Source organism: Castor canadensis, chromosome 12 (genome assembly GCF_047511655.1).
Source record: "Castor canadensis chromosome 12, mCasCan1.hap1v2, whole genome shotgun sequence".
Classification (NCBI taxonomy): domain Eukaryota; kingdom Metazoa; phylum Chordata; class Mammalia; order Rodentia; family Castoridae; genus Castor; species Castor canadensis.
Genome location: NC_133397.1, coordinates 10,043,961 through 10,054,842, shown reverse-complemented (window position 1 = coordinate 10,054,842; position 10,882 = coordinate 10,043,961).

Genomic DNA, 10,882 nt, shown 5'->3' with positions numbered 1-10,882 from the left:
TTGGAGGTAGGCTCTTGCTTTTTCCCCAGGCTGGCCTGGACCTCTATCATCTTATTTTATGCTTCCCACTACAGCTAGAATGACAAGTGAGTGCCACTGCACCCAACTATTGATTGAGATGGGAGTCTCGTAAACTTTTTGCATGGGCTAGCCTTGAACAGTGATCCGCCCAACCTCAGCTTCCCAAGTAGCTAGGATTACAGGCATGAGCGGCTCTATGTGTGTCTTTTATAATTAAACTACTCTTTACTATTCTGATAGGTGAACCTGGATTTGAGATTTTTAAGTAGCATTTCATGACTACAAAATTGAAGACCATACCTTTTGATCCTTTTAGTTAAGGAGCTTTCTTATTGATTCAAACCAGTGTGCATAACTGAATAGTGACAATTCTTTATCTACATTATCTGTTACAATTTTTTGACTTGGAAATGCTTAAGAAAAAAATTAATGTAATTTAAAAAGTATTTAATTACATTAAAGTGCATATCTTAATATCAATAGACTAAATAAGTAATTTTAGTCCTAAGATATACAGTAGTGATTTAATAAGGCAACTAGTAATTATTAAAATTCTTACAATCATTTATTCTCCTTAATGTATAAAGGATTTTTCCCACCCTTCTTACACTAAGAATGATACTTTTATTTCCCTTAATAGAGCTCATTGTTATTTCTAAATTAAGTAAAAGACTATATGACTTTACAATATGCTATAAGTGTTCTGAAAGGATACTGACCCTCCCAAATTCCCTTGCACTGTCCATCTTTCCCTCACAGTGTCACCAAGCATGGAGTGTTGGCCATGTTTAATAGACTGAGAAAATGGGAGCTTGAAGAGGGAAAATGACACACCTGGATAGAAAAATACCAAGTAGAGAGATCTGTGTAAATAGGCATTGACTGATTGTCATGTATCTATGGACACAGCTTAGATTCCCCAGTATCATACCTTGTTCACTCTATGTCATTCGATGGAAACCCTGTTCTCACATAGTGATTCCTGGGATCTCTGTAGGTCATGAGTGCCCTGAGGGGCAGTGCCCAAGCTCAGCTCTTTCTGTGTCTATGAGCCCCACCTCCGGTGCTTGTGAGGTCCTGAGCTGACGGGCTGTTCAGAATGTGAGGGAGGAGTGGGTAACCAGTCTAAGATGGAGAATGCCAGTTGTTGGAAGGGAACTGATGTGTACTGATCCCCTTCTGTGTACCTGGTTGTGGTCTCAGCCCTTTACTGCTCTTCTCTCATAGTTTCAAACTTCAATATTATCATAAAGATAAAGGAAATGGCATTCAGAAAGATTAGTCATTTACTCAAAGTTACCTAACCAGTAAATGTCGGAATCACGATTTAGCAATTCCATTATTGGTGCTCTTTGTATTAACAGACAATCATCCCAGTGTTATCAGGAACTCAGATTCTCAAGGACCTATGTCTAACTTTGCTAATTGTCACCACATGATCACAGTATATGAAACACCTGAGAGGAAACAGGATGGGAGATTTTCCATGTGCAAGGAACACTGGGGTCTGTTTTCATTGGATTTCTACACACTTTTTTAATCGCAACAACTGAATATTTTCCACTTAAGCATAAATGGATATCTCAGTTGCAAAGGTACCTAGAGCTCAGACTTACTTAACTTTCAGTTTAGGTATCCACCCTACATTGCACAATCACCAAATGGGGATATGATGCAATTTTTTAAAACAGACTAAGCAAAACAAGTGTTGAGTAACTTGAATCTCTCTTTATCCGTGTATGTGCCTAGCAACCTTACAGATCTGTTTAAAGAAAAAAGAAAGAAAACTTTGCCCTTGGACAACAGTTCAGCAAGATACTCAAACAAGATACTCAAAGGCTGGAAAGCAAGAGGTTTTGGAGTGTCGCAATCAGGCAACCAGGCTGAGATTAACAAGAAGGAAGTGCTCACCTCGCTCTTCTGCAGAGGCAGGAGGCAGCAGGCACTGGCAGATAGAGAAACCAAATACTTCTGACACGTTCCTTGGTTTCCTTTGTGGACTGTAGGGCCTAGAACAGAGCTGGACAACTTTGTAACATATATTTTTCTATGGAATAAGATGATGCAACCTTACAGAAAGTTTTAAAAAATGAAAAATTAATCATGTATCATTTCATCACCCCAACAAAGAATGTTTTTGTTCTTGTCCCTTCCCTTGCAGACCTGCTGCTCAGTCATATGTGGTTTGCCACTGGGATGGAATGAGGGAGGTGCTACTTGCTGAGCCCTTTCTGGTTAGAAACTGGAAGCCATGATTTAGATTTATCATCAAAATCCTCCATGGTCAGTCAAAAGCTTTTCTCCCACTTTTACAGAGAAGGACAGAACCTAAGAAAATTTCAAGACCTGTCTGTAAATCAAGTCATGAACTTGGGGTTCACATGCAATCCATATGTCCATAGAACCCCTGGGTTATTCAAGGTCAATCAACTTTATATCTTTCATCGTTCACTGTGATAACTAAGCAAGTTATTTTAGTGTACTCAACTAAATTGATCTTTTAATATGTGTAGTCTAAATATCATTGGGTATGTCACCTTTGATTCTAGAACATTGTTTTGTTGCAAGTATAAATTTCAACCTACAAAAAAATTCAAGCTTGCAAAAAATGTAACTTTATTTTCTATAAACAGATGATCTCCATTTCAAGCCTGCATTTTGCTTGATATAAAAACATACTCTCATCAATGAGAGACTTAGACCAGAGAGTTATTTGTTTCATGTCCTTAACTAGTATCTACTATGCTGGGAAAAAAAAACATGAGGCCTTTAGATTTTACCGTCTATCAACTTTAACATCCCCAGGTGCTCTGATACCCTCCCCATTCTGACATATCAGTTCTTAAAGGTCATTCTGCACCCTTCTGCAAAGTCTGCTTGGACTGGCTTGATTCGATCACTCCCAAGTGTCTTTTCAGAGCAAGGAAACAGGAGCAGCTTGACCAGATGAATTGGTTATCAGTGTCTTCCTGGCTCTCACTTTCCAGGTCCTTACTCCTTCTCCAGGTGGGCTCCTGTTTACAGTGAAACTGCTGTGTTTTCAAATGACACTCTCAGGAGGTCACAGGTTGTGAAGTTATTAAGAGTGACTGTGATGACTAGGATATAATTTGGGGTGGGCCAGAGAAGATGCTTAGAAGTGTAGCCTCTGCCATACCAGTGATCAGTGAGTGGACTCGTTTGTGTTAGGATTCTGCAATACAATAGAATGTGTAATAGAATGAATGTAATGTGAGATTTACTTTAAGGAATAGCACTGGTGATTGTGGAGCTTAGAGAATCTAAAATCTGATGGGGAGGCTCACAGGCCAGAAACAGGAAAGTTACAGTTGAGTCCAAAAGTAGTCTGCTGAACACTTCCCTTGGCTGGCAGAGGGCAAGCTCAGCCTCTTGTTCTACTCAGGCCTGCAGCTATTGGATGAGGCCACTCATGTGGTAGAGGGCCACCAGCTCTACTCAAAGCCCACTGATTTAAAGATAAGTCTTCCCCAAAACACTATCACAGAAACATTTGGAATGAGGTTGGATGGCCTATCTGGGCACTGTGATCCAGACCAGATGGCCTAAATTTAACCATCACAACATTCTTGCACAAGCAGGCACTGTAAACAAACTGCAGAAATGGGCTGCCTGTTCAGTGCTTCTCTACTGAATACTTTAATCTAACCTCTCAACTTCTGGTTACTCTGAAAGAGGAGGACATTGTGTGAAGAAAGAAAAAAACAAAGGAAGGAAGGAAGAGAAGGAGGGAGGGAGGGAGGGAAGAAGGAAGGAAGGAAAGAAGAAAGGGAGGTGAGGAGAGGAAGGAAAACAATAACAAAATCCCACATATTTGCAATACATCAATCAATTCATTTGAGAAATATTAACTGCCATATATTAATTTCCATAGATTTACAGGTAAATAAAATCCTGTTGTCTCAAGTAATTGGCCTTAATGGCAGGATTGAAAGTGGCAGTATTTATAAAGCACTCAATCCTTGCTTCAACTGCCATGATTTAAGTTGCTAAGAGACTGTCATTTTGTTGCTTCATCAGTTTTCATTTACTCCTTGTCACAGGGGTGTTAGGTATTATTAGAGATGGCCATAAGAAATGTGGCACTGTGTTGTGGTGGGATGCCACAGAGAATGACATTACATCATTGCTTAGTGCCCTTTGTGAAGACCTAAGGTGAGTAGTATTTGATTTCAGAACACAAAATTGTTGTGCTTCTCCTTAGCCACTGGTACATTTTGCCTTAATGACAAAATATGATTATGCATATATTGGAGGAAGAGAAAAAATGAAGTTGAAGACAACATCTAGTAACCCTACAAGAACAGGTATATCCATGGATACTGCTGTACTCCATTGTGTCTATCTGTATGTCTTTCTCTTTGTCATACTTTCCCTCTTTCTTGTATAATTTTTTCATTACTTGATTAAAAAAATCTGGCCACATTTAACGGTTTGTTGTCAACTCAAATTTATTTTGGAAAGATATAGGAAATTAGGTGGATGGATGGATGGGAAGATAGATTTTCTTTTGAGACAACTGTGAAAAATGTCATCAAAGCAATAGCCCATTCAACCTTGCCATAGGATGATGTTTGGCTGTTTGTAGGGTAGAGGGATGAGGATCTGGATTACACTAATTTTTGGGGAAAGGGCTAATTAAATAAGTAACTTAGCAATCACGTCATCTGGTTAATGAACTTCAGATGGGTCCCAGGTACGTTGGTCATTATGTTGATGGAAAGCTTTGGGGGGAAAAGCCATCTCCCTATGCACATCCCATAATTATCCATTTCTTTCCTACCTCTTGCTGTTTTTGATAAGAGCCATTAGTATAATAATTACAGACTCAGCTAATGTATTAATAACTCTACAGATACATACTCCTTTTTGCCGCTGTGCAAGATTGAAATATGTTAACCTCTCATATGTTCTCAGTCATAGGCTGTGTCAGCCTTTTATTAATGGTGTAGTTCAGCTGCCCAAACTACAGCTAGCTGCAAACATGTGCATGTGTGGAAACAAAGCCTTTTCATTTTATTCTCGGTCATTTCCCTTTTTAGGAACTTGAAATGAAATACTGTGTTTATCCTGTATATCCTAAGAACGTACGTCAGCTGCAAAGACTGAAATAGACATGGTTTGCTGCCCTAAATATTTGATTCTTGAGTCAAGTTATTATAATTGCTAGACATCCTTCTATAAATATAGAAGAACAGTAGAACTGCACATTTGAAATAAATACCATGCTCAGATGTAGCACAGTTTTTATTTGATATTTTAAAATAACATCCCCAGGCTTGGGTGAGTACTGTAGATACTGATGAGATATTTGACTCATATGAGGCCCTGCAACTTTAAGGAGACAGAATTAACAGGTCTCCCTGTTATGAGATGGTGCTTCTAGCACTTAAGAAGGTTATGGTCACAAACAGACATAAACTTAACATGCCCTTTCGGAAAACCATCCTTAATCAGCCACTGCCCCAACCCTAGGGCTGTTGTTCTGCTGATAAGTATTTTCAGATTAAAGGGTGAAGGCAAACACATTTACCACAGACAAAGCACATACTAGAGAACCTAACTGCCTTTGAATTGCTTTATAACTTATCTTCTGCAACCAGGGGATTAAGCTGAAGTTGCAAGGCCGCCTTAGCATCTGCAGAGATGGCCTTGGGTTCAGAAATATTTTCAAGGAGGCCTGCTCAAGTCAGAGAAGTAAATAAAAGACTCGGAGTTTCTGGGTGCATGGGAGTGTGTTTATGCTTGTGAGGTGCCCACCACTTTCCAATCTAGTCCTCATATGGCTGTGTTTTACCTTGTTTTAGACAATGAAGTTTAGATTTCAATGTTTACTTCCTTGAAATTAAACAAAGGGAGGAGACATAAATATGGTTTGTTTGGGGGGACGTGTTTATTGGGAGTTTTGAAAATAATGGTGAAAGCTTTAAAATAAAATATATAAGCGGTGGAGGGGAAGAAGAGAGAGAGAAAGAGAGGTCTTAGAAGGGACTATCTTGATAAAGATTGACGAGTTCCACTGATTTATGTTCAATGCACCTTGTTTTTGCCCATCAGTAATTAATGTATTCAACAAATACCTATCAAACACTCTCTAGTTATCTGGTGCTGTGTACATTGCTGGAACTGCCAAGTTTGCAAACAGATCCAAAGAAGACTCAAAGCCAGGCCCTCATAAAGAAAGAACGCAAGGTACCCCATGCTCAGAGAGGAAGCCCAGGCTGGTGGGGAGAGAGGAGAGCAGTAGATGCCTCCAGAGGCTTCCACTGGCCTCTTTTCGTTTGGGTCATCCCTTTTTGTTTGAGCACAAGAAAGATGGAGGGCAGAGTTCACTATACTGCTCAGCTCCTGGCTCATCACTGACGTATACATGTGTGATGAATCCTGTAACACATAGGATTCGTTTATTTATTCAGACATTTGACTATTTACCTATTTATGTCCAGTAGCCATCATCCCCCCCGCCCCCATTTCTCTTACTCCTGCAACATTTCTATTCTAGTTTTCACTCATATCATGCACTGTTATTAGGCACAGTGTGCACTGTTTTTTCAAGCAGCATTGTTGTTTATAACCCTTATGTTTTTCTTTTCACCATGCACCATGTTGTCAATATCCATCCATCATCCCATGTGTAATGAACACATAGCTGATGATCAACACCAACTCCAGACATGAATGTCCTTGGGAGATGAACTGATAAATCAGCTAGGATTTGTGACTTTTGTGCTAAAACCAAGTTATCCAGTATTTCTCACACATGCTTGGCAGACAATATGAAGATGTGAAACAGTCCTTTCCTTCTTGAAGCTAATGGCACAGTTAGGGTGGGGAATAAGATTATGATCTATAAGTAAGTTCTCTAAAAGTAGACAAGTTCTGGATCAATTATTCCAAAATGCAGGAGAAGGTAATTGGAGAATTTTTCAACCACTGAACAACCTTCCTGGTAAGTATAGGAGAAGAAGTAAGATTTTGAGGCCAAAATATGAGTCGCCTGCTTGGAACATCCCAGATTTTCAAGGAATGGGGAAGTTCTTCAAGCATTGCTAGTAGAGTAAGCAGAGCATGATGGTCGGAGCAAACCTCTGAATAACAGAAGGTGGATGTTTGAGCACGTGCAGTAGGAATTGGGTCAGGTTGAGGGGTGCACAGAGGGCATGAGAAATGATAGTATTTTCATAGCATGTAATTTATCATTTAGTAAGGTTTTTAAATTATAAATGGAGGTCCTACAAATATTTGTCAACCAACTAATATGTGCCATACAATATTCTAAAACCTAGACCACTTAAAATGATTTTTAAACATTAAAAATATGATATGAGAGTTACACGAACAAAGCCAAATACATAGACTTGTAAAGGAAACTATACCGATTTGAAATGTTTTATTAAAATACAATTTTAAAATATTTTCAAATTTCAGTATGTGACCTCTTTTTTAAGGTATTCATAGATCTGGTTTTGTGCGTGTGTGAGTGTTGTCCCTTTTTGTGTGCATGGTGCGGATGGAACCCAAGGCATCATGCATGCTAGGCAAGTGCTCTACCGCTGAACCACACCCTCAGCCCTATAAATCTAATTACACAAAATGCTGGAGCAGAGATCTAATACTGCCACATTTTCAAAGCAGTGGTTGGCATCCACCTAATCTCAAAGCAGCTACTATTCTACTTAGTATAAAAAAAAATTGATGATCTCTTTTTCCGGTAAAATCACGAGTGACTGTTTATACCATTGCTCTAGCATGTTTGCTGAACTCATAACAGAAGGAAATGATATAGCTCAGCTGATGCAGAAGTAGAAAAAAAAGAACATTTCTCACCCAAGTTCCCAAGCCCTCTGTCCATAGGCTTATAAAGGACCTGAGGACCCCAATCAGGAATCACCGTGCTTGAAAGACCAAACGATATGTGCAAATATAGGGAAACACGGGGGACATGGTGGGTACTGAAGGAAGAAGAGAGTCGTCTGATCAAAGCTAGGCGTGCAAAGAAGGACAAAAATGGAGCCATTTTTGTTATGAAGGTTGATAAGAAGATCAACTCATTTTCACTTTCCTTTTTTGATTTGGAAAGTGTCAGGAAGCTTTTGATCAAGAGTAGCAATGTCATATTTTGGTCTGGAATTTAAATCTGATACCAAGGTAGAGGATATTTGATATGATTCTTTGGATTTTTCTATGAAATGTATTATTTGAGGGCACATAGCACAATAGGGTTTTTTTATCTCCATATTTTCTTAAATCTATTCTTTTTCTATATGTAGTAAAGAAGTGACAGAAATGAAAATAAGATGATGTTCTGGAATGGTCTATTCTGACATTAAAAACTTTATTTTTAATTTGAAGTCAGAGCTTAGACAAACAACTTCAAATGTGCTTAAAGAATTTATACTTTTCAAATAATTTGTAGGTTTGACTTCTGGGAATAGCTACAGTCATTGATTCTTGCAAACTTATGAACATGGGAGTTCAAGTTCATTCCTGCCATCCTATTAAGTATGTATTACATGGATGGCACCTTATTATTATTTTTACTCTTGTACTCTTATTAGGTCATTTTTTTCCCAGTAAAAAGAGACCAAGTATTTCAGATAGAGTCTATTCTTCTTCCTATTAAGCCATAATGTCTTCTAAATTGAATAATTAAGTCAGGAGACAAACGGGAAGTTATTATTCCATGGGACTAAAACGAAGATCTCCTTGTCCACTAATATCCAAGTCCAAGAGAAATTAATGAACAAAGACTGCGAAATAAGACGTAGATGAATATTGTTTGTTTAGTAAGTCAATTGCATTTCATCAAGTATTACATATCATGTCACAAATCGGTCTTGTGCTCTTTCTGTGTGTGTGTGTTTGTATGTATTCTCAGTTAAGTACTAACTCAGCTCTCCAAGCTCTCACCATTTGCTCTCTCTTCCCAGACTTTCCTGGGAGGTGAAGTTAGAATTGATCATTTCCTTTTTGCACCTCATTATTCCCTTCAGAAAAGTCTGTGACAGCAATTCCAATGAGAGTCTGAATGTATTTATTTTGAAAATTTTCTCCCTCACCCACCTGAGAGGTACTTGAAGCCAGTAGCCATTGTCTTTTTATCTGTGTTCTCATGATCTTACACAAGAAGAACAGAGAAAAGAAAGTGGTACAGAAATTTTTAAAAATGTAAATTTCAGTGCAATTATCATTTGTATTGAGACAATATCATTTGGCTGGCTTCCTTGTTGCACTGAGTAAATCAAATTCAAACATAAAATAATATTACTGAGTGTGCATTTCATGGTAGACTCAATACTTTCTCAGTCTCTCTGACTTTAGGATAACAAGGTTTGAGTGTTTCATATTTTTCCAGTCAGACTGTTCATTTGAGATGTGTGTGGGGTGTGTGTGTGTGTGTGTGTATGTGTGTGTGTGTGTGTGTGTTGTGAGACCATGGAGGTATGTTGGCTACAAGAACAACATGTTTGCTAGTTCATTTTTCTTTGTTGTGATGTCAACACCAAGCCTTGCTGAGCTGGAGATGTGGCAACCTCTGAGCAATTGTTACTCAGACTCCTCAGTGACTTTCATGTGTCCCTTGAATTTATAGGTCTTCTCCTTGTCTTCCTGTGACAGTGTTAGACACAGCCTATCTTCCTCAAGTCAGGCAATATGGGGCCCTGGAGTCCAGCAGGTATCTGAACAGACTGGATCCACCAGGGCAGAAATTCCACAGTCATTCATTTCTATGACATAGAGATGGTTCATTTTTAAGGACAGTCTTCCAAGACATCCCTTAATCAGATGCTGTGCAGACCAGCAAATGAGACAAGATTCCTGTCCTCTGAAGGCTAGATGAGAATGTACTTGCAGAAGCAGATTCTTCTGTCCCCCTTATGAAATGCAGTGATGAAGATGAGTACCAGATAGGAAGATCATCAAAAGGCCCAACTCATAAGTACTTGGGAGAGAAATCCAGTGAAAATGACAACTGAGCTAACTACTGTAGCTAAGAAAAGTCATCCTGATGAAAAAAGGGGGAATAGGAGATGATATGGGGAGAACCTAGTTTAGTAAACATTTGGGGACAAAAAAAGTAATAGGCATCTGGATGATGCATGTCAGTGGATGTCCAGTTTGTGTTGATTATATGCGGTGGGTGTATTGGTCAGCTTTCTTGTTGATAATCTGTCATAACTAACAACCCCAGCAGCAACAGAGGTTTATGCTTCTGTCACACTGTATGTCACTGCTGTCGGTGTGTACTGGCCACAGCAGCTGTCACTTGGTTGCATGTGTCTTCTTTGTTCTGGCGTCTGGGCTAAAGAAGAGCCCCTATCTTGAACATGCTATCCTTGTGGCCAAGGTGGCAACAGGGCATTGAGCCACTGTGATGGCCTTTAAAGCTCTTGCTCCCACACGAAGCGTACATCACTTTATATTCTCTGCTGATGGATTAGCCACGTAACATCACCTAGCCAAGCCCAACATTGAGAGAAAAGGACCCTCTTTCAACAAGAATCTCGTGACAAAGAATGAAGATGTAGTCACCTTAAAGGAAAAGCAGGAAATCCTGATGATCAATAAGACAATATTATACATAGACGATTTCCCCTTGAAAGATGGCCCTGTGAGCAAAGGTCAGGGCAATATCACCATCTCATTGGCTCCCGAGACCCTGTCAGAAAACAGAGACTGGATGGCTTACAAAACAAATTAATTTCTCACAATTGGGCAGGCTGGAAGTTCAAGATAAAAGTTCCAGCTGACTCACTTTTCTGATGAGGGTTCTCTTCCCTCTTTGCAGAGGGCTACTTTCTTGTTTTGTTCACAGATAGCCTTTCCTCAGAGTATGAAGGTG